We start from the raw sequence: 10,565 nt of genomic DNA on the forward strand, positions 1-10,565 counted from the left end.
GATCTGTTTTAATTCTAAACAAAATTGAGGACTTATACGCAAATGGTAACTGCATTGCAAAGCTTTTAGTGTGTTTTTCAAACCCATTCGACAAAGAAGGCATTGATATTAGAGAAATTGGGTCAGTTTGATGATATGTGCAGTGAGTAGCGTTAAACTCATCTTAAATTACATATTGGATTTCCTTTGTAAGGCTTATTCATTGATAATCTTTAATTAAAGTTTATGATTTTTGGTCATCAAGGTGAGCAACCATCTCTTGATTTATCAGTGTTTTATGGCAACATTCCTAGCTGGTTTTTAAAATGTACGCCAGGACGTACACAAATAGCTGTGCATTTAAAACCACGCAGACTTCACATCCGCGCCTCCTTCTGACATGTCAGTCAGAGCGTTTTCAAAGATGTTACAAATCCAACTCTTAAAGTACTATTAGCCCAATGTGTAGAATACATTATTAAACGATCGCTAGATACCAATAACGTGAAAAAGGACAAAGATATACAAATTTGAGCCATTATACAAGATACTCGTATGGTACAGCTGAGAACAATGAAAGCTTGTATACCAGGTTTCCGAAATGGTAGGCACCTTTGTTGTGGGCACGAACCACACGTGTACACAGTATGCGTAGAGTCAATCTCTCCGTGACAGGGTAAAACCATAATGATTCGTGTTTGTAAATCTAGGAAGAACGCAAATTATCTTTAAAATGAACCATTTCTTCTTACAAGAATACGAATGCTCGTCTTTAATTAAATGAAGACTTATCCATGTAGGAATTGTTTTGAAATCATGGCTGTTTATATACCAACTTGAGGGTCAACTTCTTGTCAAGTACATGAGGAATGGAAAGTTTACTCTAGTACTTTCCTGTTTGACTTGACATGATGTGATCTGGCAGGCAAGACCTCATGCTAGAGTATGTCAGAACCTCACTCTAAGGAGAAACATAAGATCTTGGTCCACAAGTAGCGGGGACCACTTGGAAGGCAGCATACTACAGACACAGATAGTATGCACTACTCTCTTTCTCTCTCTCTCTCTCTCTCCAAGTCCCCCGTCTAAGAGGAGTATCAGTTAATTATAGCCATAGGTAGGCTGCTTTGCTGAGTAACTCACCTGCATCTAAACAAGCCAGCTTGAAAATGGTACTTGTTAAGGTTAGGAGGTAGATAAATAAAAGGAAAGCAACCAGTCACTCATCATACATCCAGCCATTTTCACCGTAAACCTTGAAAATGTATCCAAGAAGTAAATGTGGTCTGGTGGTATCAAATACCTGCACTCAGTACCAAAAAGGTTTCTTTTGAATGCCAGGGATGAGCCAGTGCCCTTTACGTAGTATACTGTCGTCCAGAGTATAAGGTCTGCATCCATTCCTGAGGGCAGTATGCCCTTTTGATCTCTTCATGAAACCAGAATTAGATATTGTTCTTAGATACCTCTTTCTTGTACCTGCCAGTACTTGAGAATAAACGATGGCACTGATCTGAGATGCCATGGCCTTCAAAAGTAGTGACATAGGCTCATACCACACACAAATGAATTTATTCTTTATCATTATTGATGAAATGCTGAAGGGGGGGAACAGAGATTGATGATATTTTTCGTTGGGAACTAACTTCTTTCACGAAATTTCTGAAAATAATAAAAAATGCGAGTATCACTCAGTGTTGCACAGTCTAAAGGTCTGTCCACACTAGGAAACGTTGTTTGCAAACAGTTTCCAAACTGTTTGCAAACAATATTTCTTGTCCAGACCTCAGTTGTCGTCAGGATGCTTGTCGTTGCAGTAGCCTCTGTATTCTACCTGGCTATTTTAATGCAACCAATTAGGGATAAGAGAAAGAAAAAGAGATGGGCAAGGAAATTTTAGAAAAGGAGTGTGTTATGCTGACTTACTGGTGGCGGAATTGAAAATAGATACTATTAAATGCTGTTACTTTCGTAACACATATTTCCCCTCTATAACCATGAAATGTTGGAAAAGTGTTTGCAATATTTTCAGATTCCTTATTTAGCTTAGAGGTAGTGCGTTCTGATAATGTATGTTCAGATTTTGCATAATATAATTTAAAAGTTAAGATAATGTATAATGTGAAAAGAGAGAGAAATTTTTGCATTGTACATTAGCCACGAGGCATCTCCGTTTTGTTTTCATAACTTGTCATCACACGAGGTAAGGAAAACTCAAAGTCTCCGTTTTGTTTTGGAATCCTGTCAATCTTACTCGCTCGAGTCTGTTTCAAACATGTACGTCTTTCTCGAGAAGTCACATGGAAATTTCACCATGTTCCTATGTATTGCACCATCTTTTCGCAAGATTGTTCTAGAACCTTCTGTTTGAGTATACGTCATCTTTGGGAAATGATGTCATTTAGTTTTGCTTTCTTTATAAATGATTATTCCTTTCGTATTAAAAGACTTATATCATTTTAAATCGTGTAATAATAAATGTTATTTACGATTGTAATTCCAAATTCTCTTTATATATTGTTTTGAAAGAGAATTTTTATGACAGTGACTGACTCTCGGCCCCAAAACGTTTTGTGTGACGAAATACACAGTTAAGCTTACGTAAGAAAAGAAGATTTATTCCGACTTAAGACCTCATTGCTTTTGGGTCTCTCTCTCTCTCTCTCTCTCTCTCTCTCTCTTGCACCATATTTGATTTTACAATTAATTTAAAGATTTTATAGTACATAATTGTTGGTCACTCATATAAATTTCAGATTTGATATTTCTTTGAGTTATATATTTAGTATTATTTAGTGCTTATTGTGGAATCTGAACAATCATTGTACAAGTGTGTAACGGCACTTTTTCTTTTGAGAAATATTGTGAATTGTGTGGTGAAATTTTGGAACTAGCTGTAGCAGAAACAATTGGTACCAAGGTAATGTGTTATTACAAGGTTTATTAGTTGCAACTAATAGTTATAGTGATTTGGTGAAACAATTAAAATTTGTGCCCATGCAAATTTTTTATGTTTTGTGTTTGTTTCATTTGAAGTGATTTTTGTGCATTTATCCATTTTTCTCCTTGAAGTTATTACTTTGTGCATTTATCCATTTTTCTTATTGAAGTGGTTTTTGTGCATTTGTCAATTTTTTCTTATTGAAGTGTGATTTTTTTTATATATGTTCTGTGTGATTACTGTTTTTTGCAATTTTGGTATTTTCCATATTTTTCTGTATTTTCATTTACATTCACAATTTGATTCACTTAATTGTTTTCATTAATTAATCGTTGCGCATTTAATTGAATTGAACTCTTGTGAATTAATTTGCGATTACTTAGAATTCTATTCAAGTTTCATTGTTGATTAGCGCTTGTGAATTAATTACCAAATTTTAGTTATTACTTAACACTTTTAAATTTTGATTGAAATAATTAATTTTCTGGGATTTTGTGATAAATTAATTTTGTTTTAATTTGACTTAATTAATTCAAGAATTAATTAAACTTTGTGTTGTTCTCAAGTAACAGTAAATTTCCCTGAGATTGTGAATTTCACTTATAAATTTTTGAGTTTAATAATAAATTTTTTTATTAAAAATTTTTATAAGTGTTTTCTTTTTCACCAGTATATTTGTTTAGGTAGAAACATATGGTAATTGAACTGTTTTCCTTTAATTTAATTGAAGTGAGGTAGAACCAGGGAAGTACTTAGACTTTTAAAATCAGGGAAATACTTAGACTTTTCAAGTTGATGGAGTGATGCCCTTTAATTAATTTAATTACATATAAGATTACCTCACACCTGTTTTAATAAACTTAGTCTGATTTTCTGCAATACTGGTAAGTTGTTTAAGGGATCACTGTTGCCTTTAGAGTATTCAGTCGTATTTTACCTGTAATGAGGGTTCAGGTGTCTGAATAATTGGTAAGTGTAGTAACCAGATACTTGGCACTTCGTCATAATACTTATATATATATATATTATATATATTTATATATTTATATCTATATATATATATATATATATATATATATATATATATATATATATTATATATATATATATATTATATATATATATATATCTTGCCTTTAGTAAAGGGTCGTTAAGACCGAAAGATCTTGAGCAGTTCCCGTTTTTTCATTTTCCTCTGTGGCATTATCTTTATTTATACATAGCATCACGTCTTATATATTTCGTGATGAAGTTATTCGTGTATATATATATATATATATATATATATATATATATATATATATATATATATATATATATATATATATATGTGTGTGTGTGTGTGTGTGTGTGTATACATATATATATATATATATATATATATATATATATAAATACACAGGAACGCTAAATATTTTCCATTCTGGATGGTAAAAAGTGTTAGCAAAAAGTGTTAGCAAACGTTTGCAAACTTTGTTTCCGAACAGTGTTTCCTAGTGTGGAAAGGCCTTGAGAGATTATGTTAATCTTTTACTATCCTTCCCAGTGCCAGCTAGACAGTCTATAATGTCTGTCTATGGCTTGTATATATTGTGTCTAAGGCGTGCATAGTGGCCAAAAGAGGCTTTGTGGGACTAATATGATATCCTGCTCTCGAGGTTTTACCTCTTGATGAGGACAGCACTGCTCAAAACTCCTTAGAAACCAGGAAGTCAGTGGCAAAGGCGAAAGAAACACATTCTTTAGACAAAATTGAGCAGTTACCTTGAAATGCAGACCAATCATTAAATGGGTTCTGTTTGATAGATTACTGCTGTAGTCTTTTTGTCTGAGCTAGACTTGCCCGCAACTCTCTGAGAAAAATCTCTCTCAAGCAGGACATGCTTTTTAAATATCTGTGAAGCGCTAGTACGTGCATGGACTGGTAATAATGTAGTAGATGTGGGCCAATGGAGGCAGTTTTCTTGGCCCCTATACAAGTAAAGACAGCCCAGTAATGGCTAATAGGTAAGTGTGATATCAGTTTTTGAATTGGGCAAAAAGGAGGGAAGGCAAAAATGTTGAGTTCTAGTCGGGGGTGCTGGAAGGCGTTCTTCTTCGCACCCCAGGGGGCTGATAACATTGAAAAGAACATTGGAAGTTATCTGTTCAAGCTTACTATGTCCAGGTGTAGGAGCCACTCCATCCCAACTACATGACTGGGCTGGTGAGCTATCACATTCTGATGGTGTACGGGATGTTCCCTAATGACAGTTCTTAGGCATGGTGGACTGCCCACTTGTGCACTTCATCTTGCCAGCGCACACAAAAGTAGCGATATCTTTCTTCTTGGCTTGGGGATGTACAGCACCATGTTATGTTGTCACTCATCAGCAGTATGGTAGTGTTTCCCACAACTCCTCTTCGAGTGTAGCAGTACAAGTAGGGCTACCATCATCTCCAGGATGTTGATCTGCAAGTGAATGTCATCGTGGTTCCATATGCCTGAAACAGCAGCATTTCTGGCGAGTTGTTTAGAGAAACTCTAAACAACACACAGTGATTCCCTTTATCTCTTACGTCTAGTGTGTCGGGGGATCTGCCTTGTATGATCATCTGCTCTCAGGTACCACTATATTGAATGCATGGCAAGGCAACAGTGTAGCTACTCGTGAACATTTGGCGAATATCGTAAGAATACAATTAGGAAGAATAAATTATGGAAATAGTACAGTATGTACTGCAAGTGAGAGTGTATATGCATTTGTGTGCTGATGCTGTACAAAGTAAGTAGTTGTTGTTTTGTACTGAATTGGGAATATATTCTTATGTATATATATATATATATATATATATATATATATATATATATATATATATGTGTGTGTGTGTGTGTGTGTGTGTGTGTGTGTATTTTAAATATAACAAACTTTTCATCCAAATCTTCAATGTGTGTGTTTGTGTATGCATGGAAATTTAGTTAACCCGTATACCAAAACCTGTGGTAAGCTACTTGAGTAAATATGCAATACACTGTATTAACTGATATGCACAGTACTTTTTGACATTTTAGTAAGGGATATAAACTTTATATCAGGGCCAGAGTAAGCTCTTGGGCAATGCCAATCAAAATCACTTTACTTCCTGCCGAAAAGTCACGTATACCACACATACCGAAATTGTACCTATAAATCCAAGACTTCCTGATTTTCCAGTCATATAGATCGAAATATCACAATCAAATAATCTTTAACGTCAGTATAAAGAAATAAAACTATAGAGGGAACAGAGAGAAAAATCTGTATAAAGCAGATTCCATTTCCCGAGGATGGAGAATCCTCTGACCCAGGGAAAGTGAAAAACGCGAGAACGACGACCAGTGCAGCAGGTCGTAGCGTCACAGCTGATGGCCAAGTCCTCATCACCCTCAGACGAGGAAACCTAGAGGGACGAATGAAATATAGGTACTTCGTCTTATTTTTGAAATTGAGAAACTCTACCATCTTATATTGAAAACGAGAAGCACTGCCGCCATAACAAGCAGCTGCATGAACAACCTATTCATTAATCATTTATGGCATGCTCACGAACAATATTGGTATGTGTTCTGTGTGTATGTAAACACGCGCACACCGTAAGGATAATATCTAACTACGTGGCCTAAACGTTTTGAAAAATGTGCTGACGCTGGTTGAATAAACTTGAGACAATTCATTGATAATCCTCAGATGATCGTGACAGAGTGGAATCAAATACAAAATACTGATCTCATACTATTTAAAATTATTTCTAGCGTTCATGTGTATGTTTAATCTAGGTTTCATGTGTATGTGTAATCTTATCAGCGGATGGAAGATTGCCGATAACGTGTTGACTTTTTACCGGGATACATGTTATCGTTAATCTTATCAGCGGAAGGAAGATTGCCGATAACGTGTTGACTTTTTTACCGAGATTGAGTTTTCCTTCAAGTTTTATTTGACAAACTTCATGTTCTCCTGTACACCAATAGAAATGATGTCTCTTTTAAGAAGAATCGCGTCAGAAATATAGTTTGACGAATCATGAAAAAAAAAAAGTTGACCAACTAACTGAACAAACTTGGATTATTTCATTTCCGGGAGAACCTTATAATAAGGATCTTTATGACGTAAAATCTGTATTATTGTCATTCACCCGGTAAAAGCCTTTGATAAATTTGACTGAAAAAAAAAATCTATTTAGTGTAAAGCCAGAAAGACTCCCTTACCTTGCGCGTGTGTGTTAGCGTAGCAGGTGGGAAAAAGAGCTGCCAAAATCAGCGTGTACTGGAGCCATCTTGCTTTCTCTTCCTCCATGACTGTTGAGAGCTTTCAAACCACCAATAAATGTATATAATATAATCGGATGTACTGGCAAACTCCTGTAATAATAAATAGCCAACGTTCCTTATGGTATTGTTATTAAATCGTGCTCCACATCCTGTTCAACGTAGAATGAAAGGTATACGCTCACCTTTAGCTCTGCCTTCCTCCCACCTTATCAGAAATTTTATCATTCCCGAAATATGCTTTTATCAGATATGGTAACTGGTGTTCAGTGCGCATTTGAGTTGACGTTCTTTGCTAAGAATCTGTTGACTCTTGTAGTTAAGAGTTATTCATGATGAACGTAGTACCCAATATTGAAAAAAAAAATTAATATTCCAAGTAATTTTTGAATTCGGTTTCACAAGAGGGGGAGCCCCAAAACCTTACCTGTGCTAAAATATCGAAAGTTATTCATCATTGCATCCTAAGTATAACTTTTTTTTATATATATATAAAGGACAAATCTTCTAGAGGGTAAAATAAAATACTGCTTTGAAAAATACTCGATTTATTATTGAACATTCATATAACTTCTTCATTACAACTATCATTTCAACATAACACTGATAAAAATGTTTAAATTTCCTCAAGAGTCTAAAAATCATTTACTTCTTTTTTTTTCCCCAGCGTCCAGTAGACCTGTTTCATAATGTTTCGGTCACCAACGTCTTCTTTCCGTTTACATAAAACATTCATTTTGAAATGAAGATGTATTTTACAAATAACAGATCAATGGAACATTTTCCCTATCTAACTTTTCATGTGGTTCGTATATTCGAGAACTGAAGGAAAGTAACTATGCTTTGAAAATGTTTATTCCACCACTGATATTAGGCATTCGACGATTCTTGTTTGGTAATCACAGTTACCTCATTAAAAAGGGATGTATTTATCTATTACTTTTCCTACAAAACATATCTAACAATAATAGTTCACATAAAAGCACCCAGTCCCAAAATTTGGAGAGAGAGAACCAATTCTGATACCACTTAAAAAGTCACGGAGTTCTTGTGTCGAGTTACAAACAGTCACAGCATTGTTGAGTTTGAAAAGCAATGACGCAACCATAAAAGCCATTTCATTCATATCTGGGCATCATAATGTGGCTTGGTTTAGTAAGAGAAAAATGCAACAAAAGCAACAGCTGTGATTTGCTTAGAGTTCAGCATCAGAGTTATTTCCAGCCTTCCACTTTGGATTCATTATCCGAACAACTAACTCTTGCGCTGGATAGTCAATTTTACATAATCCTAAAAGGCATTTAATGATGTTACGGCAACAACATGCCCGCTTGCAAAACCAATTTAAATACAAATTATTCGATGCAGATTATATCAACCAATTTATCTGTTGTAACTTACAAACATATAGAAAGTCAAACCCTCCCGCGAAAAGAAAAACGGTTAAAGCTTACCAAATGTTAATGTTACAGTTTTCTAAAATAACATTCGAAGAACAATGCTGCTATGGTATGTACGTAGGTGCATGAAAATGACAATATATGGAAAATTCACTATCCAGCGGAAGGTTTAGTTTAGTGGAATTGTTGTATGATAGGGCATAGTACGTAGCCGGCGTGTAGGCTTCATCATTAAGAATTTACGCAATGCAATCAGAGCGATCACGGGATTTCTAGAGGCAAAGAGTACTGGCTAAGTACCCATTTTTTCATTATTAGTCGATAGTGTACATATCTTAGGGGCTTCATCGCTTTCCCATATACGCAAGTTAACATTCGCTTCCGAAGCTTCCATAATAATGTTAGAAACTTAGAAGTGAGTCAAGCTTTTATCATCAGTTTTCAAATTTCACAGCACCTCATGATCCTGCACACGCCTCTCGCTTTATTTGTTTACTTGGTGAGCAAATCTTTATGTCGACGTAGAAATTGGAGTAGAGAGTTAACGAGGCAAGCGGGACTCATGAGAGGTTTAGACACCCACGTAACGAGGCATTTCCGATGTATAAAAAAAGGAATATGTTATTTATTACGGTAGAATTGCAGTGTTCCTTCAAACGGGACATAATGAAGTATTTTGAGCCTCTGATCACGAAAATGAATGCAACATTGCAAGTTGAACGTCATCTTTTGGTTTCCGAAAGTGATCATCTTAAAATGCATGCTAAATGTAATTGAGAGAAAGACTTTAAAGTCTCCAATATAGTAGGATGCTGTTACTGGCTGCTCTAGAACAAAAGCCCGTGCCGTCCCAATCTAAAACGAAAAGAGTAGGGTGGGTACTTGTATACCAAATTCCTGTTCACAAAAAGAATGAAGTGAAAGTAGTAGTGCGTGCCATTGCCTTACCGTACCACATAAATCTTTTTCTTAAGGTTGTATCTCTTTATAAGCAGTCACTGGGAATGAAGTTGTTTACAAGTAGTCTTAGGCGTCCAGGAATCGCTCAATGTAGAAGAAAGGGAACTATCACCAATTTTTCCCAGTATAACTATTTTTCTTTGAGTGAATATTGATATCCACTTCAAAGCTTGCTTCTTGCACGGAAAAGAAGGCCCTTGGACGCCGAAAAAATGTATTAAAACGTAGTAAAAAATGGCGTTTCAGTAACCCTGATATTTCAACGTCATGAATACTGGAATTTATGTCTTAATATTAACATTGAATCAACAGTGTACACGGGACGTCGCAACATACATCATTTAACTCGAAAAACATGTCTTACCAAGGAGAGAAGAACTGAAGCAGACATTGCTTATTCTTCAACGAAAGGATTTGTCTTTTCAGAAGTACTAACCTAGTTTAGCGCACTCATTTTTATTTTTTACTTACCTAACAGGTCATACTAGAGAAGGCTACTCAACTAATGTCACCATTTTTTATTATAAAATCTCATTCTTCCTCAGTAACCATGATCCTAATCAACCCAGAAACGTAGCAAGTATTGCATGGCTCTATAAAAGAACAACCACCAGTATCAATGACAGCTGCAAAATGTAAATAAAAACGAGAGCTATTATAACTATTTGGCACCGGCAGTTAAAATAGAGTAAAAAATATAGAGTTCGTATTCAGATTATGTACAAGGGGGAAGCATAGATATGACCTTTTGTTTCTTCAAACAAGCAGACTATATACATTTGAGCGGAAGAATGCTTTCCTAAGAATAGCTTAGTTACAACGATTCGTAGACAGACAATACTGAGCCGTGAAAGTAATTTCTGTACTTTAAATTGAACAGACTGTGATGAATAGCTTTTAATTTCTGGCAATCACTCCTTCGTCGTTGACTTTTGACGAGTTTTTAAACAAGTGAAACATTTCATATATCCAGTACCATAATTGTAATGTTGTTGAT

At 35.3% G+C, this 10,565-nt stretch overlaps 1 long non-coding RNA gene across 1 annotated transcript in view; it reads right to left on the bottom strand.

Moving 5' to 3' along the window:
• LOC135197575 (uncharacterized) overlaps positions 1–7,406 on the bottom strand; it is a 10,578-nt gene extending 3,172 nt beyond the window's left edge. Inside the window, exon 1 of the long non-coding RNA XR_010310607.1 lies at positions 7,149–7,406. This is a non-coding gene — a long non-coding RNA (uncharacterized LOC135197575). The remainder of the gene's footprint in view (positions 1–7,148) is intronic.
• Positions 7,407–10,565: the final 3,159 nt, after the last annotated feature.

This window comes from Macrobrachium nipponense, chromosome 21, assembly GCF_015104395.2.
Source record: "Macrobrachium nipponense isolate FS-2020 chromosome 21, ASM1510439v2, whole genome shotgun sequence".
Classification (NCBI taxonomy): Eukaryota; Metazoa; Arthropoda; class Malacostraca; order Decapoda; family Palaemonidae; genus Macrobrachium; species Macrobrachium nipponense.